The 13,356-nt window shown below is 40.4% G+C and overlaps 1 protein-coding gene across 3 annotated transcripts in view; it reads right to left on the bottom strand.

Annotated features, from left to right (window-relative positions):
- rab27b.L (RAB27B, member RAS oncogene family L homeolog) overlaps positions 1-12,329 on the bottom strand; it is a 135,323-nt gene extending 122,994 nt beyond the window's left edge. Inside the window, exons 1-3 of one of the 3 annotated variants that reach the window (XM_018243741.2) lie at positions 12,264-12,329; positions 11,902-12,025; positions 11,704-11,785 (exon numbers count right to left, since the gene is read on the bottom strand). The gene's annotated coding sequence lies outside the window, so the exon portion shown is untranslated. 3 annotated transcript variants of the gene reach the window in all.
- Between the last annotated feature and the right edge of the window lie 1,027 nt (positions 12,330-13,356).

Here is a 13,356-nt window from a genome sequence, read left to right on the forward strand (position 1 = left end):
CAGGAGCCATTTTGTGGACATTGTTATTAAGACAAGTCTTGTATCATCTCAGAATCTTGTTTGTGCACCAGAATGTGGGACCTGATGTCCATCCCCATGCCCTGGCTACACAACTAAATGGTGAAGAGAACTGGGGGAATGTGGGGAGAGCAGTGACATCCAGGAAGTGCTGAATGGAAAGTGAAAGTAATTGTCTAAGGCATAGAGGAGGGGCAGACAATATTTGATTGACAGCTGACTTTTAAATGAGTTTACAACAGCTATGAATGCTTTAATAAAAAAAAGAAATTGGATTTCATATTTAATGTGAAAAGGACTTTTATTATACAGCTATAAATGTCTGGGTGACGGGTCCACTTTAAGACACCGGTAAAACCCACCATGCACAATGAGAATTCTCACTCCGATGCCGCATGAACAAAATGGCATGAGTTACGGTGGCAGTTACTGAACTTCGCTGCGAGCTGTTTAGGCAGAATGAATTCTGTAAATATTATGGTATTGATTTTGTTCCAGCAGCATATGAATTTAATAAGTTATGAATACTGCAAGCAATCTAGAACTAAAGACCCATGCTCAGGTCCAGTAATGAGATTGAGTTGCTTCCAAACACACGTCCAGCGATGAAAAGGCCCTCATTCATCATCTGCAGAGGCTGCATTTCCCAAACTCGCTTACAATCCCTTAGAGACTCAATGGATCATGTCTAGGAGTAAGTAAAACCCTGTAAGATTAGAGATTTGAAGAGCACTGGCTTTCATGTTGTTTTATGTTGCAGCTCATGAATCTGCCCAAGGCGGTGCACTCATAGTACTGGAGTTTGGCAATGAATAAGGTTATCACAAATCTTAATTGCTGTATGAACTCTAATGCACGTTTACATTTGCAGATTTAGGAGTTAATCCAAATCCTGACAAGCTCAAATATTCTACAATTAGAAAAGTGACTGTCAGGAACATTGGCATTCCCTATGCTGCATATGCAAGTATATGTTATTCCAAGAAATGAGCAGAATCTTGGCAGATTTTGCAAAATTCTAAAAATGTGGCCTTTACCGTCATGTGACACTAACGCAGAAGACAACAGGTCAAATGTATTGGGGTTTTTTTTGTCCTCAGATTTGAATATGAAATGCAAACAAATCTGGAGGAGGCAGTATTTGTGTCCCAAAATCATCTTGATTTGGTGTTATACAAATCGCTCTACTGAATAGGTTTCAACGAAGGAGATGGTGTGCTAAACCTGAGCTTACCGACCACAAAAAGATCTACCCATTCAACTAGAGAAGATTTTCTTGCAATTTGGGGCAGTGTGTTAAGGTGGCCATACACAGGCAGCTTTAAAAGGAGAAGTAAACCCTTGCTGCTAAAATCCCCTACACTACATAGACCGCCCTCCCTGCTCCCCCAAGCCAAGGTGGTACCTTTGCTAAAAGCCCTCTTCACCTACCCCTTAGTGCAGATTCAGGGCATCCGAGTTCACGGCAGCCATCTTCTGCTCTTCTGTAACTGCGCATGAAAGCAACGGAACGAATCTTTGGAACAGTGGCGGAACTACCGGGGGAGCAGGGGGTGTGAGCGGGCCAGGGCCCGAACCCCCACAGGGGCCCCCGGCAGCTTGCGCGCCACTGAAATGCGGGCCAAAAGTCATGTACAGAAGGGGGGCGGAGGGCCCAGCTGCACATCACGCACCAGGGCCCACCCCCCTCTAGTTACGTTACTGCGTTGGAAGAAGACTCGAAGGTTACCAAAGGGCTGAAGATGGCGCCCGTGAATTCTACTGGACAGAATCTGCACCGAGGGGTAAGAAAAGCGTTGGGGGCATTTAGAAAAGGTAGCACCTAGGCTGGGGGGGAGCAGGGAGGGGTAGGGGATTTTAGTAGCAAGGGTTTGTTTCTCCTTAAACTTCAGATTCAGGTCCTTCAGACCGATTTGGCAGCTTATCTGCCAGTGTATGGGGTCCACCAACAGGCTTTCCAGACTGACATCTGGCTAAACATCGGGCAGATCTCGATCAGGCAGGTTTGATTTTTCCTGCTCGATCAAGAACCGCATTGGCTAGTTCATGAAGTCTTCCTCCCATTGGCTGGTATGCCCATCATTGTAATCCAATGATTTGGCCGTACTGCTGAGCCATCGCGTTAGGCCAATAACCATCGCGTTAGGCCCACCTGGTAGGCATATCAGGGGAACATCCGCTCATTTGGTAAGCTTGCTTCTTTAGGATGATAAAGCTACAGGTCACTTTCAAGAAGGGTGCTGAACTGTAAGCTAGAAGGCAGTAGAAGACCTTGTGCTAGAGGCCAAGTCAAAGAAGTGTTGGAAACAGCAGCACTATGAAGCAAATCTGAAGTCACAGGAAAAAGGTTTGGATTGGTTTCAGAACCTTTTAATAGCAAGTGATCAAGCACAGTCAGGACCAGGGCAGGGGAGTAAGATAAAAAAAATAGCAGGAACCAGAACAAAGAGACAAGAATCAAGTCAACATTGCAGAAGAATGTATGAAGAACCTGGGGCATTTGAATAATTAAACCCTGGCCCTGATTTTTTTCACCCAACTTTTTAAATTAACACTATTATAAAATGTTACACACATTATATTAATATGTTAATTGTCAAATGGAATTAGAATTGGGGTGGCGTGATTACAATAGGTTAGGCATCTCCTCCACCTCTATTTACCTCCAGAAATGTAAGGCAGAATAGAGACACTTATTTCATGAATAAAAAGAGCCAAAAATAAATAAATAAAAACATCAGCAGGGCTTCCGACTATTGTAAAAGCTGTTAAAAGTAAAACGTGTTAAAAAAAAAAAAAATCTGAAGGAAGGAACAAGAAGGGAAACCAAGAGAACAAGCAAAATGAAATCCCTGCTTGGAGTGTATAGACCAAATCAGCCAAAGTGCCATCATGCTGGTACAAAATCCTCAGCAGTAAAAATGAAGCTCTTGAAAAAGCCACTTGATATAAAATTTACTGCAGGGAAAGAAATGAAGCAAGGGGATTAGGAAGACATCAGAATTGTGAGGGACAGAGCCTTTCAAACGTCATTCCAAATGCATTAAACAAAAATTGGTCTTCAATAATTCTTGATTAAATTACTGATTTTTAAAAAAATCTATTATTAAGAACTCCGAATTTGGCTTTATTGTCTAATTCCTTCTGAGGTTTCAACATCAGAAGAAAGACATATTTATGAAGATGTGCCCCCATTTACTATGTAGGACAACTACAGAAATGCAGCTTGGGATACTTGAGAAGGAAGAAACAAGGCGGAGTTCCAACATGAAAGTACCAGTGTCCTATAATATTGGGTACAGGGCCATGGTGTAATTACAATATCTTAACCAAGGGTATTGATCATTTCTAATAAGTTGTGTAAATCTGACAATGTAAAATCTTCTTTGGGGCGGTTACAGATGGACACAGTTTAGGCAAAAATAACCCTTAACAGAGGCAGAAATACAAAAGAATAAGCAACTACAATAGGGGGAACAGTGTGGGTTAGACATGACTATGTACAAATATATAAGGGAACCCTATGATAAACTCTCTGATCAGTTATACAACTAGATGATGAGTTTGAAGAAAGGACGTTCCATCATAAGATGGAAAAGGGTTTACACAGGCAGATACATAACATTCAGAAAGGGTTGGATGAAAATAGAGGGTTGCTGATATTACCTCTTAGTACAAAGATAATGCAGAGACTGGTTCTGTCGCACTTTAGTTAGGAAGGAATTGAGACTGATTAAAAATTAAATCTTTTGCATATGGATGTTCTACATTGAGAAGTCCTTTGGCACCATGGCTACTCCGTACATAACCAAGTTCTCAGGTAACCCCTATGCTCGCAATTCCATGCAATTGTTTGGCAGTCCACGTAACTGTGAGTGAATTCTGTCCGGCCATGTTTCCTTCCTAATGTGCTCTACCAATCTTTCCACTATCCCACTTCAGTCTTCATTCCAAGCCAGCAAGTTCAAGAGATGATACAACAGAACTTCTTTGGCTTTAAAAAAAACACTACTAATTAGCTTCTGATGCCAAAAATGAAATACTCTACACGCGCAGTACGAAATATTGTAGATCAATTGCCGACATGAGCTTCCACTTCAGCTACAACATCGATGTAAAAAGACCTCAGTGTAACATAAGCCAACCCACCGCACTTGGCCGCAGCCATAATGTCTGAAACCAAGAGACCGATGAAGAAGAGACAAACCTAATTTTAGAACTGGCAATTGGATTAAGTGAACTGGCAGGCACAGGGCATTACAGAAACTCTGATCTTGCATTTTTAAAATAGGTAGATTAAGCGAGTACCCCAGGATAACACAAAAAAAGTCAGAAAAAGTAACCTTGTAAGGTAATATCAATGAAAGACAAAAAATTCACATATTATAGTCAAAGAAGCTCTGCCCCAAGCGGATTGGGGGAAAGGTATAACAGAGAACAAACAATATGGAATCACACATAATAAGGCAAATATAAAGAGAAGGGATCTTCAGTGCAAATCGGAAGCCATGCGGTCTTCATAGTCCAAGGTGGGAGTCCCCAAACTTTTTTACCCATGAGCAGCATCCAAATGTAAAGAGAATTGGGGAGCAACACAAGCATGAAAAATAATTCCTGCCAAATAAGGGCTGTGATTGGCTGTTAGTCCCTTTGTGGACTGGCTGCCTACAGGAGACCAAAACTTGCCTCCAAGCCTGGAATTCAGAAATAAGCACCTGCTTTGAGGCCAATGGGGACAACATCCAAGGGGGTTGGTGAGCAACATTTTGTTCATGAGCCACTGGTTGGGAATCAATATGGCAGCTTTACACACACACACACACAAATCTATTCTCTGTACACCATATGTAAAGGGAACTGAGTCAACACAACCTTAACTACAGATGCAACAGGTCATGCTCCAACGTGTCTAAGCCACACAAGTGTTCTATTCCCCTATTGGCCACCTAAAAATGTTTGGCCTCTAAAAAAATTCATTACTTGCAGATGTGCAAATATAACATCAAAGTCCACTTTTTCTTTGTGGATTAGTGGAACTTGAAAGGGGTTACCGAATAGACATAACACTCAATATCTCTTATTATACAAAAGGGGGGGAGGGAATTAATGCTACAACTATGATCCCAACTTGCCCAGTTTGCACCCTTGGGTATCAAAACTACCTTTTTTTGTTTGGACCCCATTTGTTTCCCCAAATCACAACGGACCACTTGATACAACGGAGGTGTAAAGGGAAGGGTTTGGGTAGCTTCTCACACGGATGCCCATAAGAAGATGTTACCTGTAAGATCTGGTTAGATGTTACCAGATTTTTCCAAATGTGAAATGTTTGGAGATGCATAGGAATAAAAGAATCTACAATATGGTCAGACGACTATTGTGGGGGGGGGGGGGGGTAAGACTATAGTTCAACCAGGTCCAGACCAATAGGCATTTTCCACATGTCTTAGTAAAATCATTTAATTTAGGGGTGGCAGTTTTGAAACCTAGTAACTTCTTATTATGGCATGTAGCCTTCAGAGATGTAGATCAATATACCAGCCCAGAGAGCTGCAGATTGAATTTTAAATAAAGAGGTTTTCTTAATATATTTTCCCTAGGCTATTTCACCGTTAAGATCAGCCATAAAGAAACCAAGCCCCAACCCCCCCCCCAACCCAGATGATGTTACATTTCCTTTTTTCTCCCCCAAAACAAACGATGCCTTCTTATTTACAAAGGATTAATAGGGTATAAGGACAGTGTTCCATCTTTGATGAACCTGCACTTAAACAATAATAAGCCTCTGCTGACTGACATATTGCCTTGATTTCATAGTAATTGCAGAGTTGTCACACTGAAGCGCATCTGACAGCCTGCACCAAATGAAGGGCGCTCTAATGCGCTACTTAATTACTCAATCATAAATGTTTTTTTCCCTTATTATTAGCAACTACATAACACTGAGACTCCATTAATGTTTAGAGAACTTACCATCTCATCTATTGCTTTTTTATAGTTCTGTTCATGGGTCCTGCTTTCCTGATTTCTTTTGGTTCCATGACAGTTTCTCAGCTCACATTGATTAGCCATATGTGTTACTATGCCTCTAAGTATCAAACCATGACAATGTGAAGAAATCCTTTTGCCTATGATGAAGTTCCACTTGGGTAATCCTACTATGAGGTTGAACCCAGCCAAGAGGCTTCTTTGTAGAGCCTGAATATTTAGAACAGTGATCCCCAACCAGTAGCTCATGAGCAACATGTTGCTCCCCAACCCCTTGGATGTAAATAATAAGCATGACCAGCCAACAACTCCACCAGAAAGAGACAGACATGCTAATCCAATAGCTGGAGGACTTGGACTAATTATATGTCTGCAGTGGGGAAACAGCCAGAAATAATGATGTCAGGGGCTGTATTTCATGTTTATGTCATTCATCACAGTATCATATTTTTTCTAAACAGCGGTCACTTCCTAGGAGGATGATTTCCAAATAACTACACTGAAATGAATCAAACTGATTGATGCCTATTAACCAGTTACATTTTATGTGAATACTGAATTGTTAGTTGTAAAATATAAAGATATTGTGAGTGAAATAACCATATAAAGGCATAAGGCTGCAGGCTGAGTTATACAGGGAACTCTGAGTATCACTCATATATTATAAGGGATAATGTACCCCCTACTGTAAATGATAAGGATATTAGAAGTCACTGAGGGGTTGTTTTGTGATCATATAAAGGCACAAGGCTGCAGGCTGAGTTATACAGGGAACTCTGAGTATCACTCATGTATTATAAGGGATAATGTACCCCCTACTGTAAATGACAAGGACACATTCACAATAGCATCCATATGAAGGCATGAGACAGGTCAGGGAACTCTAAAGTAAATTCTAATATACTCAATTTATTGAGTCTACATGATTTTAATTTTAAACAAGTTTCAGTCATGTGACACAAATGGTAACATCACTAAGCTCAATTTACAAGAGTATATATTACAGGATATTCACGGCTCTTGGGTACAAGAAGAAGCATATAAGGGGCACAAGATACCAGGTAGGCAATGCTCTGGACATATAATTAAAGCACAGTATACAGGGCTGGGCTTACAGATTTCTTAATGTATTTTAAAAGTTCAGTGGGGTTTTTTTTTTCGCTTCTAGAACTCATGCCTGTATAAAGGTCCCACGCAGTGTATTATTACCCCCGAGGGCATACGTCCCAACATTTTGGAAATAAAAAGAGGGACAAAAAAGTTGTCGTGCGTAGCATGGCCAAATTCATTTGACCACTCCCATTTTTGTTGCCACACCCCCTAATTCCCATGTTCATTTGACAAAATTTGGCAGGTTATGAAAGTTTGAACATATTTATGTGGTTTTTTTTCAATTACAGTTTTGCTAATGAAGGTGAATTGCCCTTTAAGCTGTGTAACTTTTCCAAAGGGACCTGTTATCTTATCTTGTTACAATTACTTATTTGCTTATCTAGATACATTTGAATTGTTACAAATGTATCTTATCTTCGGTTGTGGCTGTGCTGGGCTCTCTGACAAAAGCCAATTAAGTTGGAAACTTGGTTTCTTTTTCTGGCTGTTCAGTGCAGAAAAACGTGACTTTCCAGTACAAACGAGGGACTGCAGGTTGAGCTGTCAGAAGAGGGACTGTCCCTCTAAAAACGGGACAGTTGGGAGGTATGCCCGAGGGTCCCAAACACAGACATCAAAGGGTGGGAGTATCTTTACATATAAATGGGTGAGGTGTGGTGCACAAGGGGGAATATCTGGTTGTATATAAGTAAGGGGGATTAGGATGTTGCCTAAAATGTCCCAGATTTGATATTATTAAGATGTTGTATTAAAAGTAACGGAGCCCTTCAGCTAAGGGGTAATTGATTAAGACAATGTGAAGTTATCTCTACTATGGAAAGTGTATGTGTAGAATCCCAGCCATAAAGCAGGACAGTACTGTGGTGTTATTGGCAGAGGGGAAGTAGACACAGACATATAGGAGATAAATAGCCCTTTAGAAACCATATACACAGGAAACAACAGCAATAAATACAGCAACAGGAATTTCACATGTGTTTCTCTAAAAAAAAGGGTTATTACAGTGAAACCTCAATTTTACATCCCCTGATTTACAGTTTTCAATTTACATTGTAGTTTTGTGGTCTATAAATTATGCAGAAGACATTTCCCTGATTTTACACCATTTTTATCTGGTCCCCTGAAAAATGTAAAAAAGGGGGTTCTACTGTATTTGCTTTTCCCTTTGAGATGTTGAATACACAGGCTTCCACACAGAGAGTCCCATTTCTATCAGAAAATAGTCCACGAGTCCCATTTCCATGAGCGCTGGCGTTACATGGCGGCTTATTTACAGAACACGTTATCATTACAATCAGGGGTTAAACGGTTCCTCTTGTTTTCTGTAGGGAGATAAGAGGAACGGCTTGCCAGAGAGCTCCGGCCATGACTGCAGAAGGCGATGGGCAGAGGCAAGTGTACAACAGGCAGTCAGGAAACGCCAGTTGCACCCCTGGTCACTGGGCTTAAGGAGCCACATAAGGGGATGCAAGTTATTATTATTATTATTATTAACATGTATTTATATAGCGCCAACATATTGCGTAGCACTGTAAAGTAACTGTGATTATACAACTACATCACATGAATTACATACATAGAATATATGGAGTAACAAACATCACAATCAATACAGGTACAAAGAGGTGAGGAAGGCCCTATGCATAGGCATACAGTCTAAAGGGAAGGGAGTAATACACAAGGTGTGGGAGTGGGCAAGATCGAAGTAAGTGGGTGAGAAATGTGGTGTTGTATGTGGTGTTGCGTTTGGTAGTTAAGCAGAGTGAGGGTAGGCTTCTCGAAAGAAGTGCGTTTTCAGAGATTTTTTGAAAGCAGAAAGGTTGGGAGAAAGTCGGACAGATCGTGGGAGAGCGTTCCAGAGGAGGGGTGCAGCCCTTCCAAAGTCTTGAATGCGAGCATGTGAGGAGGTAATGAGAGAAGAGTTGAGTAGCAGGTCAGTAGAGGAGCGAAGTAAGCGAGTGGGTGAGTATATAGAGATGAGTTCAGAGATGTAGGGTGGAGCAGAGTTGTGAAGTGCTTTGAAAGTCAGTGTCATTAATTTGAATTTGATTCTGAAAGTTGGGGCAAATACCAACAGGGAAGAACCCCAAAAACAACAGGTATAGGCTGGGGGGGGGGGGTGTAAACTAAGGAATTTAGCCGTCAGGAGTTAAAAAAAAAACCCCATCAGACACCAAGGAGGTTATTTATCAAAGTCCAAATTTATCTCCATATTTTCTGCTGCAAACTCCGATCAAATCCGCTCCGGTTTCTTTACGCTTATTTATTATTAAATTTTCCCGACAATTTCCTTTGCAGGAAAAAATCCGATCATCACAATTTTTCATCCGATTTTCAAGATTTTTTCGGATTTTTCACCCGAAAACTCCAAAAACTTCGGGGTATTGCAAGAAACCCATCGCACATCAAAAAAAATCTTTGGGATTTCTCCCATTGACTTATATGTAACCTCGACATGCCTGAGATGCCAGATTTTCAGATTCTGACTTTTCCCTCTTCGAGGTTTAATAAATTCCGAAAAATTTGTGATTTTATTTTATTTGTGATTTTTTTAATTCGGAGTTTAGTAAATAACCCCTAAGTGCATTATATAAAAGCCAATACTACTTACAATATATTACACTGCACAGACCATTTTAAATACATATTAAAGGGGTGGTTCACTTTTCAGTAAACTTTTAGTATGTTATAGAACGGCTTCTTCTGACTCTTTCCAGCTTCGAAATGGGGGTCACTGACCCCATCTTAAAAAAACAAATACTCTGTAAGGCTACAAATATATTATAAATGCTTTTTATTACTCATCTTTCTATTCAGGCCTCTCCTATTCATATTCCAGTCTCTTATTCTAATAAATGCATGGTTGCTAGGGGAATTTGTACCTGGAAATTGCAAACTGGAGAGCTGCTGAATAAAAAGCTAATTAACTCAAAAAACACAAATAATAAATGAAAACCAAATACAAAATTGTCTCAGAATATCACTCTCTACATCATACTAAAAGTTACTTTTAATGTGAACAACCCATTTAACCCTTCGGTATAATTTATTACAACATAAGGCTATGCTGTATGACACCAGTCCCTTGTTGCTCTGCTCCCAGACACCATTTCTCACGGCTCTGAGCTAATGTGACAAGTGTGGGAACTGACCAACGGGTTGTGAAATTCCACTCTCCTAAAATAGACCACAAATATACATCTGAAAGCAGCATTACTAGTGTTATCTGGAAAAAAAACCACAACATATTAACCTTGATCTATAACAAGGAGCTCCTTGGTCTTGTACCTTCAATTTCACTTTTAATTTTTGGCTGCTAGGGGCACTTCCCATAGCAACCAATGGGTCTAGAAGGATATACTGTATACGACTGTGCTTACACAGAATGTAAGTCATAATAAAAAAAAAAAAAAGTATATACGTCAGAATAAAGGGCAACTAATCAGCTTGGTTTTGGTTGAGTTTTCTTCCCAGGAAAGACTGTAGCAGAGAATCTACCCCAGGACCAACACAAAGGGATTCCACTGTGTGACACAGGGCTTCATAACCCATTTTTATAATGATTATATTGCCATTGTGTATGGGATCCATTATCTGGAAACCCATTATCCAAAAAGCTCCCAATTACGGAACGGCTGTCTCCCACAGACTCCATTTTTTTCCAAATCATCCAAATTTCTAAAAACGATTCCCTTTTTCTCTGTGATAATAAAACAGCGGCTTTTACTTGATCCCAACTAAGATATAATTAATCCTTATTGGAGGCAAAACAATCCTATTGGGTTTATTTAATGTTTACATGATTTTTCTACTAGACTTAAGGTATGACGATCCGAGTTACAGAAAGATCCGTTATCCAGAAAACCCCAGGCCCTGAATATTCTGGATAACAGGTCCAATACATGGATTATATGTGTATATATATATATATATATGTGTATATATATATATATATATGTGTATATATATATATATATATATATATATATATATATATATATATATATATATACATACATACATACATACATGCATGCACACACACAACCTGTTCAATATACAAATTCAATTCTGGAAAGGCACCTCTAGTTGATATATAAAAAAAAATATTAAAGTAAATGCAATAATAATAAACTACTTTCCAGTAAACATTGTTTTTCATAAATACCTGTCCCCACCTGGCAGTTTATAACGTGGCAGAAGCTGGCGGATAATCACAGCTAAGAAGGAAGCGGGCAAAACCGACTTCTGCTACAGTCTTCCCCCCGAGACAGAACCACTTTTAGTTGCAACGACGGGTACAAATAAATCGAAGACCGTTGAAGATCTGCGATGAATGTCTATTGGGAAGTTGCTTACGATGACATTTTATTTTGGGGGTTTTAGATCCCCTTTAAGTTTGAAAGTGGTAGAAGTTGAAGGCCTGACGTAAACACATGCATCCATTTTACAGTGTATCCAGGCACATGCACATTTATTCAGCCGCTGCACGATGAATCGGAGAAGCCACGGTGGGAAAAAGGGGGGGACAGAGAGATAGGGAGCAGCACAGGGTAATTATCAGCACATACACACACACAGTACCTCCGCCCTGGGCTTCTAGTGATCAGATTCTTGTCAGACAGATGGAGATGATCATATCCTTACAGCACTGTTGCTCCCATCACTGAAAATGAAACGCAAGGTGGGAGAGTGGGCTTTAAATGGCACAGCCAATAAGAGAGGGGTAGAGATCAAGTGCATGGCACCCAGCTCAGTGCTGAGACATGGGCAGCTACTTACCCGGCTGCCTCAGACCCCCCTGCTTCCCTCAGATGCAGCTTTCCTCTGTGTAGCTGGAATCTCTCTCTCTTAGCTCAATGCCTGTGACTCTTCTCCAGCAGCCAACGGATTCCACTGGGTCCTACTGCCAGGCAAAAAAAAAAAAAACAGTTTTCCATCCTATTATTTTCCCCCCATGGCAAATGCAATTAAGAAGTAGCTCTTGTAGGATTAACCCCTTCCTTAGCCCCCCTCTTTACAAGGGATGAGTCAGTGCAGAAAGTAATAATGACTAATTAGTGCCGGGGATGAGGGATGTCAGCAATGGTGTTTGCAGAAAGAGATGGAATTTAAAAAGAAAAAGCAAGAGAGAGAGAGATTACCTTTAATTGATCAGCGATACATTTGCAACAAAACCACACGAGCCTTGCGCTGACACTTAACTAAAGGAGTGGTTAATACTTACATCTGTTTCCCGGAGGGGGAGGGACATTCCACCCCAAAAACTGTTTTGTTTTGTTTTTTTGCATACTGATTCTAAGCAACATTCTAATATACATTAATTAAGGATTTTCACTTTTTTTTTTTTTTTTAAACTAAGATTTTTATACATTTTTTAAGGTTTATATAACAGCAATATCGGTTGTCACATCATATTGCTTAGGGTACAAAAAAAAAGGGGGAAAGGGTCGGGGGAGGGTACAAGGGAAGAGAAATAAGGGGAGGTCAACAGGGACAAGAAAAAGACACAGGCATTTTTGGACTGAGAATTCAATTCTCACATTTTCACTTATTTTAAAGTTATATGTGAATGTGAAAGCGGTTGTTCTATTACCGTTCCCTCTGCTGCCGATTGCGGATACTCAAAACATTGCGACATTGGGGCTAATTCCACAACCGGTGAGAATTATTCCAGTGACGGCTTCAGAGCAGTCGCAACACTTCCCCAGGGGTAGATTCGCCAGGAAAATACTAATTCACTGAAGTGCGAATTTGCGTCCAGGGCGCCGAATGCTAGCGAATTTTCGCTAGCGTTACTTCAACAATCAAAGCGAAGATGCTGTAGCGGTGCATATTTGCATATGGCGGGAAATGATAAAGTTGAAGGGACGTATATGTTGCAGCAAATACATTACATTACACAAGTCCAGGGAACCTTAATAAAAACAAATAAAGTTGTTATATTGCCCTACACATGAGCTCAGTTTATAGTTTATGTGCCATATGTTAGGAAATGTAGGTGGCAAGCCGGTTACCCAAAAAAAAATGTATGGACTTTTGCAGCCTGTCACTCTGAAAAAAGGAAAAGAGGCCAGCGGTTTTTGCACTAAAAATTGAGGAAATCCTATGCACTCCATTGTACTTCACCTGGTCTGCACTGTCAAAGGCAAGTCTGGTGAATGAGGTAACGTTCAGTAAAATCCGGATTTGCGGAGTTATGTCCGTTCGCCAGAGCGAAAATTCGCCTGGCGTTAG

The sequence above is a fragment of the Xenopus laevis genome, chromosome 1L, assembly GCF_017654675.1.
Source record: "Xenopus laevis strain J_2021 chromosome 1L, Xenopus_laevis_v10.1, whole genome shotgun sequence".
NCBI lineage: Eukaryota > Metazoa > Chordata > Amphibia > Anura > Pipidae > Xenopus > Xenopus laevis.